Source organism: Ambystoma mexicanum, chromosome 4q (genome assembly GCF_040938575.1).
Source record: "Ambystoma mexicanum isolate Mex_15411 chromosome 4q, UKY_AmexF1_1, whole genome shotgun sequence".
In the NCBI taxonomy this organism is placed as follows: Eukaryota; Metazoa; Chordata; class Amphibia; order Caudata; family Ambystomatidae; genus Ambystoma; species Ambystoma mexicanum.
Genome location: NC_090928.1, coordinates 689,368,635 through 689,388,992, shown reverse-complemented (window position 1 = coordinate 689,388,992; position 20,358 = coordinate 689,368,635). Strand labels below are relative to the sequence as shown.

General features: G+C 45.6%; 1 protein-coding gene across 2 annotated transcripts in view; it reads right to left on the bottom strand.

The window, feature by feature from the left end:
* Positions 1–20,358, bottom strand: part of CRLS1 (cardiolipin synthase 1) — a 293,521-nt gene that overhangs the window by 37,594 nt on the left and 235,569 nt on the right. The gene's annotated exons all lie outside the window — the stretch shown is intronic.

Below are 20,358 nucleotides of genomic sequence, written 5' to 3'. Positions count from 1 at the left end.
ATATGGGTAATTTACGATACATACTATGCATAAAAGGTTTAAATCAGTAAACAACTTGTGTATTTTCAATAATTTAGCCTTACTCGGGGCTTGAATCAGATGTCAAAATGAACACAAATTTAAAGGCAAACACTCTCCAAAGAACCAGACAACCTATATTAGTCACCCAGCATAATAACATTTCAGGAAAATAAGAAAACATAAAATGGTCACCAAATTAATAAATAAGAACAATTGTTTTAAAGAACGACTGAGTTTGAGTAAAAAATCACACAAGTACCCACTGTGTCAATGTTCATTAAAGTCCAGCCCTTTCTTTAACTGTGCAATGAAAACATAAAAATATAGATCTCACAGAGATATCTTGTAACTTCTATGTCACAAATAAGGCTTCACTCAATAATGAAAATCCATACCATTAATCCTGACGATTAACATCTCTTTAAACTCACTTTATTTCACATTCAGAGAAGCTTTTTAGCTTTGACTTGACCTACTGCCAACGCGAAGATACTGACATTTTCTCCAAGTGATATCTTGCAGATTTGTATACTATTGATGAAAGGAAAAGCAAAAATAAAGGACTGACACGAAATACAAAACGGACAGCCATCTTAGTGGAATTACTACCTGGTCTTTTGACTTAAAAATGTCTATGCAGGTTTCAATATACGATGAATTCATCATTTTAAGACAATAGCTTGTAGTGAAGAGAAAAACTGTCTCTCAAAGAATGGTTATATTAATTCTCGCAATCATCTGGGTGATTTATATAGACTGTTTCAATCTCATTCTGATATAAAGGATACGAATGACAATTCCCTGGCGATAAGCACTAGATATACTGTTGTTGATCTATTCCATTGAAACATGTTTATCAGTTCAATTATTGACACCTATTTAAAAAGCTAAACACATTTGTGGGCACAGTACTCTATAAACTGAACAAAGCAGGAGTATGCTTAATCCTTATTTAAAACAAAACAGTAAATAGTTCCTCCTCAGTATATTTTAATTAACTTCTCTGTGTCACAGACATTTCTCACAATCTCCTTAAACGCATCACTAAGTGTGTTCTATTCCACAAAACTGCAGGCTTTCAGTTCTCTTCTTCGTGGTATTCATACCAATAAAATGCAATAGGTTGCTGTGAATCAAGACTGTTCCTGGATGTCGAAGACTTTCTAATGTGCAAGGCTTGCTCTGCAGACCTCCGCAGGACCACTTCGACTCAAAGTTCAACATTCAGCTCTTTACTCTCCCCTTCTATCAGGGTTAATTTTCATCACTTAGCTTTTACTGTCCATTCACTCGCTACAAACAATTCACATTTCACTGAGACTTGCAAGTGGGCTACTTCGTTTCGCCGGACCGCTCCACTACTCAGTATCACAGGTTTCACAGCTGTCCTTACTTCAAAGTTCATTCACAGGTCTGCCTTTCTTCGTGTTTCATCCAAACGCGTGCAGCCTTCACATGCTATATAATGTTGTAACTTCAATCTTTACTTAACACACAGTGGTCTCAGGTCTTTTGCCAACTCACCGGCTCTGTGTGTTCTTTTCTTGTCTTTACAGTTTATCAATTTACAAGTCCAGGTTAGTACCAAAGGCTTTGCCATGCCTCCCCAACTCTGCCGTTCACCTGGGAGGGTCATTGGCGTCCTTGAAACACAATGCAGCCTTCTGCTTTGGGATTTGGCCTTGTCTACATGTCTTTTGCAGCCTTTTGGAGTCAACAACCTCCTGTATGGAACTCCTGGGGTTCTCGACCCGCTGCTCTCGTCCCTTGGTCCGTCGCTATGTTCCAGTAGGTGCGCCTTCGCCCCTGCTCTTATTAATGTTCCACCTTGCTCAGAATGTGTCTCTATGTTCCGCCTTTAAACCAGTGTGAGGAGGGCTAATTGGCATAAGCTGTATGCACTTAATGTCAAGTGCCTGACTTTGCCTGACCCGATTAACAGGGCATGTCTAGTGCAATGTATAATCTTGTTACTCTCAGTAGCCCTCTTCCTCGGCCCAGTGTTTGTGTAGAAGTTGGTGGGCGGCGGGGGGTTGGGACATCAGAGAATCCTAAAAAATGGGATGGGTTAGGTGTACAAAAAAGGGGGTGGGAATACTGCATCTCACCATCAGCTGCCTCACCCCCACTCCCCGAAGACCCCCAACACAGGTTATCCTCCCGCACTGGTCCACCCCCAGGGTCTGGATCCAAAGGCGAAGACCGTGCCCTGGCCACCTGAGAGAAAGATCACCGGGGACTAGTTGGCGAGGCACCCTCTGGTTTCTCACAGTAGCTTTCTTATCAGACTTCCTACTTCTTATTACAAATAATAAAGAGGAATGTTCTCTCGGGGAATGTTATTGGCCTAATGGATCGTGCATGTATTTTTGAGCATTTATCGATCCGATCTGAAAAAAAAATCCAATGCCTCTTACTGTCGTTTTTCTCACATTTACACATGCGAAACTCACAGGTCAGAAACCGCCATCTTGTGCTAATCTTAACCGTTGATCTAACGCTCTAAGTTCAAGTGCCCTCGTGGCAGTAAATTGGATCACCTGCCCCTCAAGCTGACATCATTAGACACCTATGCCCTCTGAGGGGTCAGTAAGGTGATTTATCGACATATGCCATTTTATTCTTCAAATAAATATGATCAAAATGCCTCACTATCCCTGAGGATTTCCCTGACTAGCCAAGGGGAAACAAAGATAACTGGCCCTCACACTAAGCAACAAATACACAAACAAAATATATGGCAATTCATCATTAAATGAACAGCATTCACCGTCTCTCAATAACCTTCTAATGTCTTGGTGAATTCCCTTCCTCTGGATTCAAGGTCAATTCTGTTAGTGTTCAACCAAAGAAAGACATGTCTCAAATCAGTTCTTGATGTTTCAAAGTCACAGTAAAAGTTTGTTAACCAACGTTCCAATGATTGCAAATCTCTTCTCTTTAGTGAAATATCCACTTTCCATTTCCAGCAAATACCACTAATGGCAATCCCTGCTATAATGCTTTGTCACTTCAAGAGGACTTGCCACCGTTCAAAAGAAATGCAATATCCACAACTATCAGTGATACACAGTTCTTGGTTAACAGTTAGTAGTTGCTTAGCTAGTTTTAAAATTCACAAAGGTGTATTTGTCAGGATGACTTCTCAGTGCTGCTGCTTCCACTTCAACACCTTCACTTCTACTTGATTCACTATGAGAACAGTCACATTTGTCTCACAGTACTCCACTTTGTTTAGACTACTACAATATTGCATCCATTGACAACCCGATAAACCACCACAGCTTCAGTACTTTGGACTACTACCAAAACGTCAGTGATTTGTATTTCTAGACAGGCTTCGACAAGGTACGTGAAAGTACTTCAACAACTTCAAGTACGCAAGGCACCCTTGCTCTGAATAGCTCTCTTCAAAAGGGGCAGCCTCTTTGCCTCTCTTGTCTGTCTGCCATAACAACAACCTGGGTTGGTCTTTAAGACTCACTTCTCTCTGTATTTCACAGTCTCTGGCACTACAGGTTGTGTCAGCTTCAAAATAGTCTTTACAAGCAGCGTGTTTCCCTTACCCAACTTTAACTGCAGCTTTCTGGCAGTTTTCAGCCTCTTTGCTTCAAGTAAAACTTGTTCTCTTCAATAGTGTATACACCTTAACTTCTTATAAATTAAAGATATGATGTGTTAAGATAAAGAATAGAGTTCAATCATTCTTTAGAAATCACAATTAGGCACATGTGACCACTTCTTAATGTACTTTTCAAGGTTTAAAGAGGTTATTAAATTGTATTCCTGTGCAAAAGTGAAGGATAGAGTTCAGTCCTCCTTTGGGAATCATAATTAGGTACATGCGACCACTCCTTAATGTAGTTTTCACAATTTACACTTGTTAAAACTTGTATATCAAGGTTAGGTATTCAGTAATGGCCTTCACAGCATTCACTCTCCTTAATTAGTGGCACGCGACCACTCCTTCAGGCAGTAATTGTCTTTTAAAGATTGAACTATGGGTTTAAGCAGGGCTAGCTTCTCATGTGAGTAAAAAGACTTTCACGTTCTACGCAAGTGCTACATTTCCATTGTTCAGGAATTTCAGCTTCAATGAACAATTTCTACTCGCTTTAAAGATTACACAAGTTAACAGGGAACTGGATATTGTTGCTGGCAATGCTCATGCAAGGTGTTAGAACACTGCTTCCCTCAGAGGCTTCTTTGACACTTGCTCTGCGGGTCGCACTGCTTCCACAGCCCCTTTAGCTTTCTAGCTCGATCCTCGACAAATACTTATCCTGTGCCTCTTGGGCAGCTCTGCCTTCTCCTCGACCCTTGGCTTCTCAGGCTTGTCCCGCAGCTTAGCTGGTTTGGACGACTTTCTCTTTGAGGAGGAGCTCGATTGACAAGGCAATGAAAGCGGAAGATGATGTCGATCGAGCCCAGTCTGCCGTGGGACCCGCTTTCCTTTGCAGCGTTTGGCCTTACCTTGGCCCCATGGATTAGGCGCCCTCACAGGACTTGGAAGACCGCTCCTCGGATCGACCGGCCATGGGTGAGGCATGCCTCTGCTCGGAGCACAGGGCAGAGGCCTTTGCATTCAGCCATGCCGCCAGTCCACTGTGACTGTCCTTTGTCGTCTTCTTGGAGAATCCACGGCATTTCCTTCCTTGTGGTCTGGATGCAGGCAGTAGAGGCATTGCAGGTGGTTGTCCTCCACAAACACATTTCGAAGCCCGCGCTTGGTGCAGGACTTAAAGGGACCTTCCTCCTTTCTTCTCCTCGGTCATGGTCTGAGGGTGCAAAGTAGGCCTGACGGCCCTCTTGAAACTTCACCGATCTTCGCCATTGAGGCGCGCTGACTTCACCAAAAACAGATCCCTGCTGTTGGCAGATGGAGAGAAGAGCACACAGGCTCTTTTGGAACAAAAATAGAACCGTTTTCCACGAAATAACTTAGAAGTAGCTCGCAGAGCAAACTCGAGGACTCCCAACACTGAAGTGGCAGTAAAAATCTGAAGATGGCTGCCAGAGGAGGGGCTTAGAGAGACGGATGTCATTGGATGGGAGCAGTATGACCCAGAGGAAAGAGATTGGTTTAGAAGAGCAATAAAGTTTGTAAGTGAAACAGTTTTTCTTTTTACTGAGGATTCCCAGCCTGACGATGGGGAATATTCAAGAGCATGTGAATCCATGACAGACCCCATGCTGGAGAAAACACATTTACCTATCTTCCTATCTTTTCTCGTTCAAAAGGGCATACACATTTCTAGGTCATGCTTACTTGAAAATAATAGTACTGTCAGTACTTCACTCACAAAGGTGCCTTTTTCAAACATAGCAACCCCTTGCATTTTAGATTATAGCTCGATTATAATAAAAGTAAATATGGAATTCATTCAACAACACCTTTTCTATATTTGTTACAGAGATGGTAAGGGCTTGTGGCCTATCAGGCGTTCACATGGTGGATTTATGGAAGACTGATTCTGCGCTCGAGGAATAACAACTGCCTGTGTGGTTTGAGCCATTTGTGAGCAATTCCCTAGTGACTCCGGACACTACACAGGATTTATACAGACCTTAACGCAACCACAGCAGTATAATTTGTAGTTGGTATATTCCATCAACCTTTCCTTTTAAAAAGTAGCAGGTGTGGTAAATTGAGCGGACCGGAATGGCAGAGCAGAATACGATCGACTGGACAAACACTAGGAGACCTTGGTAAAGAGATTCTATCTATTGGGCAGGCTGAGGGAAATTATCCTGTAGTAGAGGTAACAGAGGTATCGAGTAAGATTATCCTTGCCTTGATTGGGATCCAAGAACCAGTGGACCTCACTCACTCAAGAGAGGGGGTTCAGAAATGTACCCGTAATATGGAAGTGGCAGAGCCAGGTAAAGGCTTGGTGGCGATGGACTTTCACCCTAGCGCCGTTCTTAAAGATGTATGAATCAATAAATGACAGCGTTCGAGACCAGGCAACCGTGCTTGCAATGATGCATAATAAGAGCCTCTTTATTGAGGGATACATTGCAGCCTCCAGGACTCAAGGAAATCAGGCCAAAACATATTTTAGAGGACCAAATAATGCACCAAACTCCATCAACAACAGTCGAAGGTGGGACAAGCTGCCAACTCTGCGCCAGTGTGTCAGCAACTTAATAAGACAGCCACAACCTGTGAAAACTTTGATCAAGAATTGGTGGAAGATGTCCGTGAACAAATGCTGAAAGGAGCCCAGCAGACAACTGAAAAGAACCTTCTATTGGCTTGCAATAAAATCTTCAAATGTTGCTGCAAACATTTCTGTTCCTGAGATTGTAACAGATGAGGAGAACTTGTTAGAAGTGCCAGCTGTAACCTTTTTTGATACTCGCCAGGAGGGGGAGAAAGAAGATGAGCAAAGATAAACACCCTCAGAAGTCAAAGGACCAACAAACTAGTGCACCATGAAGAACAAACACCTCTAGGTGCTTTTTTCATAACATCACTACCGCTCCTGCCGAAGTTACTAGGGTTAGGAAAGGAAAGATGCAAATGAAGTTAAAGACATAGGCGTACCGGTTACTACAAATGGAAACCAAACCGAAGAAAGGAAGGAGGAAGAACCCATTGAGAATAGTGAGGATTTAGACATGACCCAAAATAACCAGGTTATTCACCGTAGTGACCACCTTACTCCTAGTCCATAGTCCCCTTTCCTCCATACTTATGGGACATCTCTCTGTCCTGTGGGACGGGACCGGAGCCCTTTGTAAAAAGCATCCAAAAATGTTTCCAAAAATGTGTCCTTCCTCTCTTTCTTGCGTGGGGCCCAGCACGCGGCGTAACCCTGCCCACCTTGGCTCCGCCCCGCGCATCACCCATCAGTCCTTTTCTATCGCCAGGTCAGAGACCGATTAGCAATAACAGAGGAACCTTATTAGAGGGGACGGCGGGCGGGCATATGGAGGAAAGGGGACTATGGATTAGGAGTAAGGTGGTCACTACGGTGAGTAACCTGGTTATACTCCTACATCCCGTCCCCTTTGCTCCATACTTATGGGAGATTCCCAAGCACTCCTAACAGGAACTACGGGTGGATGGAAATACCCCTTACTGAAAAACGTTCTTCAGTGCAGCCTGACCAAACTGACCATCAGCTCTTGAGCTCATGTCAAGACAATAATGCTTACAAAAAGCAGATGGGGAGGCCCAAGTAGCTGCCCTAGCGATGGACTCCCAGGGGACATATTTCTGAAAAGCAACCGCGGCTGCCTTGCCCCGCACCCCACACACCCTTAGGAGGTTTCAGCCCTTGGACAGTGAAAGACTCCGTGATGCAGGCGGCGATCCACCGAGAAATAGTCGCCTTAGACGCCTGCTTACCCTGAGGGTTACCGAAGGTCCCAAAAAGTTGAGAAGAACTCCTAAGCTCGGAAGTCCTGTCAAGCTAGAACTTAAGAGCCCTTCTGAGATCAAGACAGTGCAGAACCCTTTCAGCCTCTGAGGCAGGGTTCGGAAAAAAGACCGGTAAGGAGATCGACTGATTCAGATGGAATTCAGTTACCACCTTCGGTAGAAAGGCCGGGTTTGTACATAGGACTACCTTGTCCTTGTGAAAGACCAAGAATGGATGCTCCGCTGACAAGGCCTGGAGCTCACTCACTCTCCTCGCTGACGTAACGGCGACCAGAAAGGACACTTTCCATGATAGGTACTTGAGGGCCACCGTGGCCATTGGTTCAAAAGGTTTATGGCACAGCGCCGTCAGGACTACATTTAGGTCCCACGGCGGGTGCGGACTACGAACCGGAGGGTAGAGGCGTGTCAAGCCTGCAAAATGCCTCTTAAACACTGGGTTACTCAGAGAATAAGAGCATTGTTCCGTAGAAAGATAAGTGGAAACCGCTGAAAGGTAAGTTCTGCATGACAGAACGTGAACACCCGACTCTGCTAGGGAGGACACAAAGGACAGCACTGTGTCAATCGTAGCCACCCTTGGATCCAACTGCTTTTCTAAACACCAATGACAGAACCTGAGCCATTTACTCCTGTATTGGGATCTGGTTGAGGGTTTCCTGGCTGCCTGGATAATACACACGTTATCCAAAGACAAGTTAAGATGCACGAAAGACTTGAACTCCGGCACCATGCCGCCAAGCTGAGCGATTGTGGGTAACGGTGCCACATCTGCTGTTCCCCTTGGTGGAGAAGACCAGGGGGTCACTGGTAACCTGATCGGCAGATACATCGACAGGTGTTGAAGTTCTGAGAACCAAAACCTGGCTGGCCACCACGGGGCTATGAGTAGAAGGGAACAGTTTACCAAGTTCTTCAGCTTCCAAATTGCTCAATGAACAAGCAGAGGTGGGAAGGCATAAGCTCTCATGTTGTGCCATGGAATCTCGAGAGCATCCCCCAGAGAGGAGGCTCCGAGCCCCCCTCTGGAGGCATACTGAGGAAGCTTCTTGTTTACCGCCGTAGCAAAGAGGTCCACCTCCGGTGTGCCCCAATGCAGGAAAATCCATGAGAGGACCCCGGCCTTCAACTCCCCCTCATAGCTGACCACTGTCCGCCGGCTGAGGGTATCCGCTGTGACATTCAGCTGGCCCGGGATGTGTACTGCAAGCAGTCAGACACCATGAAGCACGGCCCACTCCCATATCTGGATGGACAGGTCCACGAGGGGGGGGGGGAGACTTTGTTCCCCCTTGCTTGTTGATGTAATACATTGACACCACATTGTCTGTGCGTATGCGGACCACCTTGTTGGCAATGAGCGGTCTGAATGCCCTGAGCGCTAGGAAGATCGCCAGAAGCTCCAAATGATTTATGTGCAGGAGCTTGTCCTGAGGCGACCAGAGGTCCGAGAGCTGAAGAAGATCTAACGTCGCACCCCACCCCTTAAGGGAGGAGTCCGTTGTGATCGTCACCGTGGGGGCTGGGTCCTGAAACCCCACACCCACCGACAGGTTGCTGAGAGATGACACGAATCCAAGTCCACTCTCATGGAATCCGGAATCATCAGCTTAGAATGTCACAGCCTGACGCCAGGAACTCCGAATAGCCATCTGGGTCCGTCTCATCTTGAGACGAGCAAGAGGAAGAGCCAGCACGCACGAGGCCATGAGGCCCAGAAGCCTCTGGAACCACCAGGCCGACATGCTCTCCGACTGTGCAAACATCTGACACGTGGCTAACAGATCCACCATTCTGTCCCCGGTCAGGTACACTCTACAGTTGATCGTGTTCCAGCGAAAACCCAGGAAAATCAGGTCCTGCAAGACCGTCATGGAAGGTTTCCGCCAGTTCACCGACAGCCCAAGATGGAACAGGAGCTAAAGGAGAGACTGGAGATTGCCTGCTGCTGTCAGCGGACAAGGGCTGCGTGTTAGGATATCAATGTTACAGGTAACCAACCAATGAGTCATCAGGGTTTTGAATACAGTACATAGTTCATCAGTGTTTTGGTTTGTATGGAGTTTGGAATGTGGATGTGGAAACGAGAGGTTCCACGTTCCAATCTGGAGAGTGGAGAGAAGGCAAAACTGTGGACGGTGGTTGACTGCCTCTCGGGGGTCGTTGTTTCTTAGACTTAATAAATAAAGAGTCTATGCCTGTACAAGTTGGTGTCCCTGGTGTATATGGAACATAACAGTTGGCGACGAGGATAAAGGATTTTCTAGAGACGACCCCCGGCACAATATCGTACGAGCACGGTTCAGAAAAAGAAAAGAAAAGAAGAAAAAGGAAAGAAGTGGCCACGCATTGATGTTCCAGGATACTGATGCTCTGGAGTCATGGGACAAGAATCGTGTAAACAAGGGTAACGACAATATTTACGTTGATCACACGAAGTGATCCGGAGCAAGTGCTTCCATTTAAAAATAAATACCTGCAAGCGCGTTCCAACAGAACTCCGCCACACGCATCGACGGAGTTCGGAAACAAGAGCAGGTGACGCATCCAAGGAGTCTGAGGAAAGGACCCTACGGCGTAGCGGACGCCGCGATCGACGTAATCACGCAAACAAAGGAAGCGGATCATGTAACCATTGCAAGTAAACGAACGGAGAACGGTGAGACTCAGTAGAAGCTTATCGATAGGGTGAGAGGAACCCAGCATCCAGTACGACGCAGGACGAGCGAGCGATTCGACGGAGAGTACAAAATCTGCCTGAATAAAAGAACAGCACCAAATTCTACGATCTAGTGGGTGAGTGATTAATAAATCAAGTGTTTATAAAATCATAGCGAGGGAAGGTTGACATACACCAACCGAGCCACAGTGTAGCACCCACAGGCACCGACACCACAGTATAGAATGGCAAATGTTCCAGCCCCACTATTTTTCTTAGCCTCTCCTGGAGAACCCAGAGTACGATGGTTAGATTGGAAGGAAGGCTTCCACAAATATGCATTAGCTGTGTTTGGTCCCAATTATTCCAATGAAAGGAAAGAAGCCTTATTATTTCATTGCCTGGGGACAGCAGGCCAGGAAGTCCTAAGAAAGTTACCAGAACCTGCAGACATACCAGACACAGGCCCATATGAAAAGGCATTAGCTAAATTGGACAAACATTACAAAGTAGAGGAGAACATCATTCTAGAGAGATACAAGTTTGCCACCAGGGAACAAAAGAGTGGAGAGAGCATAGAAGACTTTATCACAGCTTTGAGAGGATTAGCAGTGAAATGTAGATTTACCCACTGTCAAGAAGAACACATACGAGATCAATTAATGATCAAATGTAACAATGACAATATAAGGAAAGAACTTTGGAAGGAGAAAGATCCCACATTGGATAGAGCAATAGAGATTGCTAAGATGGTGGAACACACTGATAAATGTATAAAATTACTTCAAGCAGACAATCATTTGAACAGTGAGAAACCCAAGTTGGAAGAAACAGAGGGTGCAGTACAGAAAGTATCAAAAGTTATTCCGAGGACAGGCTCAAGTTTTTCGAAGAGACAATTGCAATATGGGAAAAAAGGTGATGATAGACAGGAGATTAGACCTCCAGTGGGGAAAAGTTGGAATCGCCAAGGGCCAGTCAAAGACAATAGGAATTTCTTCAGAGAGGGATCTAACTTTTCCAGAGGTTTTAAAGAGGCAGTGACAAACAGAGATGCCACTACAAGAAAATGTTTCCGGTGTGGGAGCTATTCACATCTTGCATCGGACAAGGAATGTTTTGCAGTGCATGTCATATGCAACAATTGTGGCATACGTGGACATATTGCTAGATGTTGTAGAAATGTTAATGCCAATTCAGGTCAAGTATTTGATGTTAGTGTAAATAATGAGGAGGATGAGTATGTAGAGACTGGTAGAGAAGTGGTATTTATGGTGAATGCCATTGATGGTCAAGTGAAAAAAAGGAAACCATATGCTATGGTGTTGATTAATGGGATACAAATATTGATGCTTATGGATAGTGGGGCGGACTATACATTAATAGGAGTGCAAGTATGGAAAGAGAGGTTTAATTGTTGTACATTACGAGAAAACAAGGTCAAAGTGAATGCATATGGTGACAAACCAATAGAGATAATAGGATATTTTGAAGCCAAACTGCAGTTTAAAGAGAGGGAAGCCACCACCACTATTTATGTTGCCAACAAAGGGGGAGAGTTATTATCGTGGAGTGATCAAGCTGAATTAAAAATCAGACTTGAAGCAGGTCATCCTGAACAGGTTTTAACAGTAAGTGGAGAGAGTGTGATCGTAAAGGAACATAAGCTTGGTTGCATGAAAGGGTTTGTTCTCAAAATACGGTTAAAAAAAGGGGCAGTTCCCAAGATCGCGAAATTGCGCACCATTCCACTAGCACTAAAGGAGGGTGTAGAGAATGAATTGAAAAGAATGGAGAATGAAGGGGTTATTGAAAGAATTGACTCTTCAGAATGGGTGAGCCCCATAGTAGTAGTTCGGAAAGCCTCTGGGTCCTTGAGGATATGCATTGACTTAAGACACCTTAACAGTATGGTGGTAGCAGATAGGTTTCCACTACCTAGGATAGACGACCTACTTCTGGGTGTCTCTGGTTCAAGAATATTTTCGATTTTAGATCTCAAATCTGCTTATCACCAGATTGAGTTGCATCCGGATTCCAGAGACTTAACAGCATTCATTACTCCTAATGGTTTATTTAGATGTGTACGTATGCCGTTTGGCTTAGTGTCGGCGGCGAGTGTATTTCAGAGTATTATGTACAAACTACTAGGCGGAGAGAAAGGAGTAATGTATTATCAAGACGATGTTCTAATTTGTGGTAGTAATGATGCAGAACATGACAAAAGGTTAAAAAGGGTATTAGACATATTAGGAGAAGCTGGGTTAACAATAGCATCAGAGAAGTGTACCTTCAAAGCAAGTAAAGTGGTTTATTTAGGTCACGAAATCACTGCTGAGGGAATCAAACCTAAAGAGGAGGCTATTGAAGCAATAAGGAAAATGGAAGAACCCAACTCAAAAGCAGAAGTGTTATCGTTTTTGGGGTTAGTTGAATTCTATGGCAAATTTATCAAAAATTTGTCAGACATGTCAAGACACATGAGAAGACTTACTCGTAAAGGTGTGATGTTTAAATGGAGTGAAGACTGTAAGCGTGAGGTTGAGATGATAAAAGAGGCCATAATCAATGCACCCATTCTGAAGACATTTGAAGAAGGGAAACGCACGCTACTTTTTGTAGATGCCAGTGACTATGGCATAGGTGCAGTTCTGATGCAAGAAGATTCTGAGGGACTGCAAACTATAGCATTTGCTTCAAGGTCCCTTAAAGACTCTGAAGTCAGATACTCAGTGGTTGAGAAAGAAGCTCTTGCTTGTATTTGGGGTGTTGAGAAGTTCAAGAGGTTTCTTTGGGGGAGGAATTTTGAGATTTGTACTGATCATAAACCACTGGTCAGTATCTTTACCAAGGGTGGCCTAGAAGGTGTATCAAGACGAATAATGAAGTGGGTTACAGCTCTTCAAGGGCTACAATTCACCATGATTCACATTAGCGGTGAGGTTAATGTAGTGGCAGATGCGTTGTCAAGATCGGTTCATAGAGATCTCCACACCAAGTTAGAGCAATCAGATCGGGAGGAAACATTTGAGATTTTTCAAGTACATGAGTCATTGAAAAAGGATGAGTGGGACAAAGAATGCAGTGAAGATTTAAGTTACCAGAAAGTACTAACATTAGTGAAAGAAAATGGAGTAATGAATTACAGAGGTGACATGGGAGGATTTGCCAAAGTTAAAGGAGACTTATGGATCAATGACAAGTATCTATATAGAGGGCATCAGATGATAGTTCCTCGGGGCATGAGGAGACAAATAATGGATCTAGCCCATGAAGGACATTTAGGCATAGCTAGGACCAAGGGTGCAATAAGATCTGAGTTCTGGTGGCCTGGAATGGATAAAGAGATTGAAGAGCAAGTTAAAGAGTGTACAGAGTGTCTGGAGGGTAACAAAGGTTTAAGCGTGCGAAAAGTACCCATGGTTATTAGGGAAACACCGAGGGTACCGTGGGATGAGATTGCAATAGACCTATTAGGTCCATTTAATATAGGAGGGACCCGAGATAGCTATTTGCTAGTAGTCATAGACTTACTGTCCAAATGGCCTGAAATTTGTTTACTCAGAGACATTTCTAGTAGCAGTATTACGAAATTTCTAGAACAATTATTCTGGAGAGAGGGCTTTCCCAGGAGATGTTTGTCGGATAATGGATCCCAATTAATATCCAAAGAATTTAGAGAATTCTTGGATAAAAATGGTATTGAACAGGCAAACACTTCCTTTTATCATCCCCAAAGTAACGGATGTGTTGAGCGCTTCAATAGGACGCTTATGGAAGCCATAAGAATTGCAGTAGCAACTGGTGGGGATTGGTTCAGGACAGCAATGGAAAGGACATTTCAGTATAGAATCACACCTCATAGTGTTACAGGATTAACACCATTTGAGATGTTGAGAGGTAGAAAACCCAATTCTCATCTATGTCCAGGATGGATGGGGAAATCCAGGATGGTTGATGTAGATTTGGAAAAAGTGAAGAGTAGAATGGTTGAAGCAGGAGTTAAATCTAAAGCAAGATATGATCAAAGAAACTGTTGTAGGGAAGTTGAAATCAATGAAGGTGAGTGGATCAAAGTTAAGTTGCCCACCAAAGTACGCAAGGGAGCGTCTTTGTATTCTGAGCCCAAACAAGTAGTAAAAGATCTAGGCTCATCAGTATTAGTCAGAGGTGGAGGTGTTTGGAACAAGGAGAGGGTAGCCATTGTCAAACATGTCAGAGGAAGAGAGTGACAATCTTCATATAGGTTCAATGGCATTAACAGCAATTTCGATGTATACTAATAGCATAGTTATATATAGGACTGGTTATTGTCAATTCACTTTAGTTTAAGCATGGGTTTTTTGTGTCAATTCACTTTAGTTTAAGCATGGGTCTGTGTTCAACATAATTTTGGGTCTCCAGAACCTGTGGCACTTTAAATTAAGGACATCAGTTCAGACATTAGAGATATAGACATTTTTAAGCGTTAGAAAGGAGGGAGGTGTTAGGATATCAATGTTACAGGTAACCAACCAATGAGTCATCAGGGTTTTGAATACAGTACATAGTTCATCAGTGTTTTGGTTTGTATGGAGTTTGGAATGTGGATCTGGAAACGAGAGGTTCCACGTTCCAATCTGGAGAGTGGAGAGAAGGCAAAACTGTGGACGGTGGTTGACTGCCTCTCGGGGGTCGTTGTTTCTTAGACTTAATAAATAAAGAGTCTATGCCTGTACAAGTTGGTGTCCCTGGTGTATATGGAACATAACACTGCGTAAGAGCCAGTCGTCCAAATATGGATACACATGGATACCCTGGAGACGAAGATAGGCCGCAATCACCGACATCATCTTCGTGAAGACACGCGGTGCCGAGCTGAGGCCAAAAGGAAGCACTCGAAACTGGAAGTGCTCCTCTCCCAAAGAGAAGCGGAGATATCTCCTGTGTGGGTTCCAAATCAGGATATGCATGTTCGCAACCTGAAGATCCACGACGCTGAGCCAATCGCCCATCTGCAAGGAGGACCGTAGCTGGCCGGGCGTGATCATCGTGAATTTCTCTTGGGGTAGGAAATGATTGAAATGGGAAAGGTCTAGGATGGTGCGCAGGCCAGCCTGGTTGGGTTTGGGCACCGTACACAGCCGGGAGTAAAAGCCCTCCCCTCGCTCCCCAAGGGGAACGGGTTCCACAGCTGTGAGGTCCAGAAGTTTCTGAACCTCGGCTTTGAGGGAGGGCGACCCCAACAGCTGAAAAGGAGGGTTGAGGGGTGGGGTAGGGAGTAGAGGTAAGCGGAAGCCCGCTCGATCGACTGACAAGACCCATCTGTCTTCTGTGATGGCCTGCCACGCCTCCCAATGAGACGCAATGCGTCCTCCCACCGGGGTCTCGTGCGAGCACGGAAAACCCTCATTTAGTAGGTTTATCGGTGGCGGTGCCACATGAACCTGAGGAGGAGGCTGAGGAACGGGAGAAAAACCGCGTCCGTTGTTGCCTACAGCGATTATTCCACACAGGGGTATCCACTCTGCGAGACTTGCGGTCGATGAAGCCCCTAAAGCCAGAGGAAGGTCGACTTTGCGACAACGGTCTCTGGGTTTTGAAACGAGCCTTAACCAGGACAGACAAGGACTTAGCTGTCTGAGCGCTATCCTTCGCCGTGGTGAGCTCTATATCTGTTGTAGCATGAAAGAGCTCCTTCCCATCGAAGGGAAGGTCCAGCACCTTGTCCTGCACTTCTTTCGAAAATTTAGTTGCATGCAGCCACGCCTGCCGTGAGTTATCAACCCCCAGCATAAGGCCCCGAGCCGAGGTGTCTACATGATGAGCCACAGCCTCCAGGAGATCCTGGGCCAAGACCCTGGCGTCGGAAAGGCCTCCTCTAAAGTCTTCCAGCTTTTCAACTGGGATAAACTCCTCAAACTCTGACAGACCTTTCCACATCTGCATGTTAGCTCCCGCTAATATCAATTCAGCGTTGGCCTGCCTCAGCTGCAAGGCCGAGTTGGCGAAGATTTTCCTCCAGAGGGAGTCGAGGAGTTTGTCCTCCTTTCCCAGAACCTGAGTAGCCGTCGTGGAAGAGGATTCTGCAGGCCTGGACTGCAAAGTGGCCGCAGCCACCACTGTGGAGGAGGGGGGCGGACAAGATGACCGGGCCACCTCTTCCGAAGAATGCAGCCTGTATCTAGCGTCAATTTTCTTATTGACAAAAAGTCCAGAGTGTGCCTTTTCCCAGACTCGGTGGACCTCGGCCAGAACGTCCTTCTGCAAGAACAGGCCGGTACGCTCCAAGGGAGGCAGGGTGAACGCCCCAGAAAGCACGCCCTCCTGCGGAGTGGGTGCCTCGGGCACTGGAACATCTAAGAAGTTCATCATGTCCAGTACCCGGTCATGAAAAGCTCTGATAGAGCGGGGGAGGTCCTTGCTGTCCTGATCGCCTTGTGCGTCATCCAACAGATCAGGGTCCTGCTGAACCATGTCGGGCGCTGCCTTTTCCAAAAGGGACAATGGGGGCAAAGGCAGAAGAGTCGGGGGAGGCACCATAGGCAAGGGAGACGCTGGCGGAACCACCGGAGGAACAAGTGGAGATGGAGGCGCGGGAGGGCATATCTCCCTAAATAGCCCTTTGAAAATACTCCCTCATGGGGTCGGTACGCATACGCGTTTGAAATTTACCGAAAAAGGCTTCCTCCGGGGACTGCTTCGGAACCTGAGGAGGCCTCTCATGAGGTGGACAAATCCAGGGACGTAACGGGGATGGATGCCACACAGGCCCCTCCACCAATGTATCCACATAAATCAACGGTGCTGATCCTGCAGGCAGCGAAACATTGTGCGGAAGAGGCATCAGAGCGTTCTAGTCATAAACTGGCCGATAAGGATGTGCACAAGGGACTATGTTCACCCAAGCGGCCAAGGCCTACACCTGAGGCCGATGGCGTAGTTGTAGGGGTAGCACCCAAAATGCCGCCGGTCGTGGCAGGAACAGGCGCCATTTTGTCATCATCTGAGGGGAACTGCGGCACGTGAGGAAGTGAGGCAAGGGTCCCCGTCGATGGATCAGGGGTCTTAACTTTAGCCTTAACATAAGGGACCTCAGCAGAGCCAGTACTGTGAGTCCTGGAATGTTTTTGTGACATACCAACCACAGAATTAGCCTTCGAAGGAAGCACCTCGGCACTGCCGGTAAAAGAGGAACTTTGCTTCTTTGCCCCCTCAACAGGTCTGGTGTCGCCGCAAGAGCGGGAACGGTGAGAAACAGCTTTCACCGACAAGGCCTTGTCAGGCCTCTCAGAACTGCTGGTAGCTTTAGCCTCTGAACGAGGGACCTCAGACCCAGGACCGGTAACAGCCTTATCTGCACGGGCCTCGAACATCCGTTCGTTAACAACAAGCCCACCCAAGGCCTTGGGGCACACCCCGGTCTTATTTTTGCGGGAAGCCAACAGAACGGCCTCAGAGTGAGCTCTGGTAGCCCACGACTCAGTAGAACTGGGTCTACAAACAGCCCCCACAGGAGGGGCCTCTGAGCGCACTCTGGTATCTACAGGCCCCTTATGGAGACCCTCAGTGAAAACTCTAGTACAATTATTAGGCCCAACGGGCACCGCAGGGCGAACCCCGGTGGCAGAGCGATCAACGCTGCTCCCGGCCCGAGAGGAACCCAGAAAGGTATCCCCCGGCTGGGGTGCTCTGAAAAATAAAGAACTTACCAGGCGTTTCTTCTTCTCGTCGATGAACGCCTGAAAATGCAAAGGAGCAGTTCGTCGGAACACCTCCTCCCACCGCTCCAACCGACGTTGAAGTGCCCGGACGGAAAGGGAGTCGCAGTAAAAACAGGAGTCCCAACAGTGATCTGGACCCATGCACTCTAAACAAAGAGGAGGGGGATCCGCCCTCGCGAAACGACAGTGACACGATGAACAATCTGTAAAATCTAGTTTGAACGACATAGAAAGACCAGCACACGATCGCTAGCGAGAGCCAAAGAGGAAAAAAGGGAAGAAACTCTTCAGAGGATGCAAGTGCGTCCAGTCCCGAACGAGCGGAGAAAAGGACTGATGAGCGATGGACGGGGTTACGGCCGCATGCCGGGCCCCGCGCAAGAAAGAGGAAGGACACATTTTTGGAAAAATGTTTGGATTCTTTTTACAAAGTGCTCCGGTCCCGTCCCACAGGACGGAGAGATGTCCCATAAGTATGGAGGAAAGCGGACGGGACGTAGGAGTATTGGTCAGTCTATTCCATGAACTCCGAGATCATCGATGAATGTCCACTTCCCCAAACAAATGAAGTCGCTACTGAAACACCGGACTCGCCCCTGGTTCTCGATTCCCCTGACCCTGTAAATACTGAACTAAGATATCAATTTTGCAATGGAAAACACAACAGTAAATAAGGTATATTTTGTAGCTCTGAATTCAGAGGGAGTAGGACCGCTAAGACAGATAGTAGCCGGGACAGACAGTGTGTTTGATCCTTTGGCGATTTATGTTGACCGTCTATTACAACCACTGATACAGGAATTCCTGACATATCTCAAGGACACTACAGATTTTTTGAACTGCTTAGGTGAGATATCAGCCTTGAGCTCTGAGTGCATCCTATTCAGTATCGGCGTGTGCAGTTTGTACACGTCGATTCCCCACAATGAGTGGATACAGGCAGTACTATGGCTGCTTTCCAACTCAGCTGACATCAGGGGCAACCAAGAGTTTGTTGCGGAATTACTAGAGATTTTACTGCACAATAGTTACTTTAGGTTTCAAGGAAAATATTATGCCCAGTCCTCAGGGATATCGATGGGGTCAGCAATGGCCCCAGTATATACTAACACTTATATATGTACATGTTCGAACAGGACTATGTACTGGATCATCCTTCCTGGTAATCAAAAATCATCATAGGGAAACGGTTCATTGATTATATTTTTGGAATATGGTGTGGGTCAAAAGAAGAACTTTATCTTTCCCTCCCAACCCCCATTTACCTCAACTCGGTACACAAACAAATTAAATTTACCATGGAAATGGGAACCCTCTCCTGCACTTCCTGGATGTGAACTTGGAGTGATTTTAACCACCATCTACAATAAACCTACGGACTCCAACAATCTCCTACACTATTCCAGCTTTCACCCAAAACCAATGCAGAATAGCCTACCCTACAGTCAGATGCTGAAGCTAAAGATAATTCGGATCCGGCAGGTATGAAGCAAGAGGATATCCAGAGAGTACATTGGAAACAGCAAGAGAGAGATCTACCAATATCAGCAGGGAACAACTCCTGACACCAAAGGAGCAGAACGTGGAAACACCTCTATTGTACATCTCAAAATATTCTCGCCAAAGTTTTCAAATCAGTAAGGTGATAAGAAAACATTGGGGCATTCGTCATAATGACTCCAACTTGTTAACTATTCCCCAAAGCCCCAATGATGGCTTTTAAAAGAGGACAGAATCTGAAAGACAGACTGGTGAGAGCGGGAAGACCATTAAAAGAAACAATTGTTGCTGAAGACTAAGAAAAAGGGCACCGTTCCCTGTTTAACCTGTACGCACTGCAACAATGTGATCAAGGGCAATACGATCTCATCCCCAAACGGGTAAAAAAAAAAATCAAGATAAAAGACTTTGCTACTTGCCTCTCCTCTGGTGGTATTTACACAATCAAAGGCCCATGTGGCATGCTCTACATAAGGCAAACAACAAGACCAGTTAAAGACTGTTGGTCCGAACACAAATCCACGATCAGATGTAAACATTCTAAATCACTGGTAGCAAGACATTTTCTGGAATATCACCCTACTATCGCTCAAATTAAATTCCAAGTGATAGAGGTGGATAAGAGACCCCAGAGAGGTGGGAACTACCCCTTGCTTCTGTCCCGTAGAGAAAAATACTGTATTGACCTTTTGGAGACCTTACATCCGAAAGGTCTTGATGAGGAATTCTCTCTGAATTGTTTCGTATAAAAAGAAAACATTGTGTCTGGTCATTGTCCAACTATTGTTTGATACATGTTTCACAACATTAATTTTCTCGTTATGTACACAAAAGAGCATATGGACCTGATGTCCACAAGTTTGCCAATGTATATCTAATGTACAACCATTGCAAATTGTGATTGTCACCGGTCTCAACCAACCATTGCAAATTGAGATTGTTTGTCGCAGGTTTTCCAGCAGTATGTGTCCAAGAATTCTTAGAATTTAATGCACTCAATGGTAAGACGTGCTCAAAAGGGTCGGTAATGTATCTGTTGTATCCAGTTAAATGTGGAAGATACACATCTAGGGACTCTCGTCTGT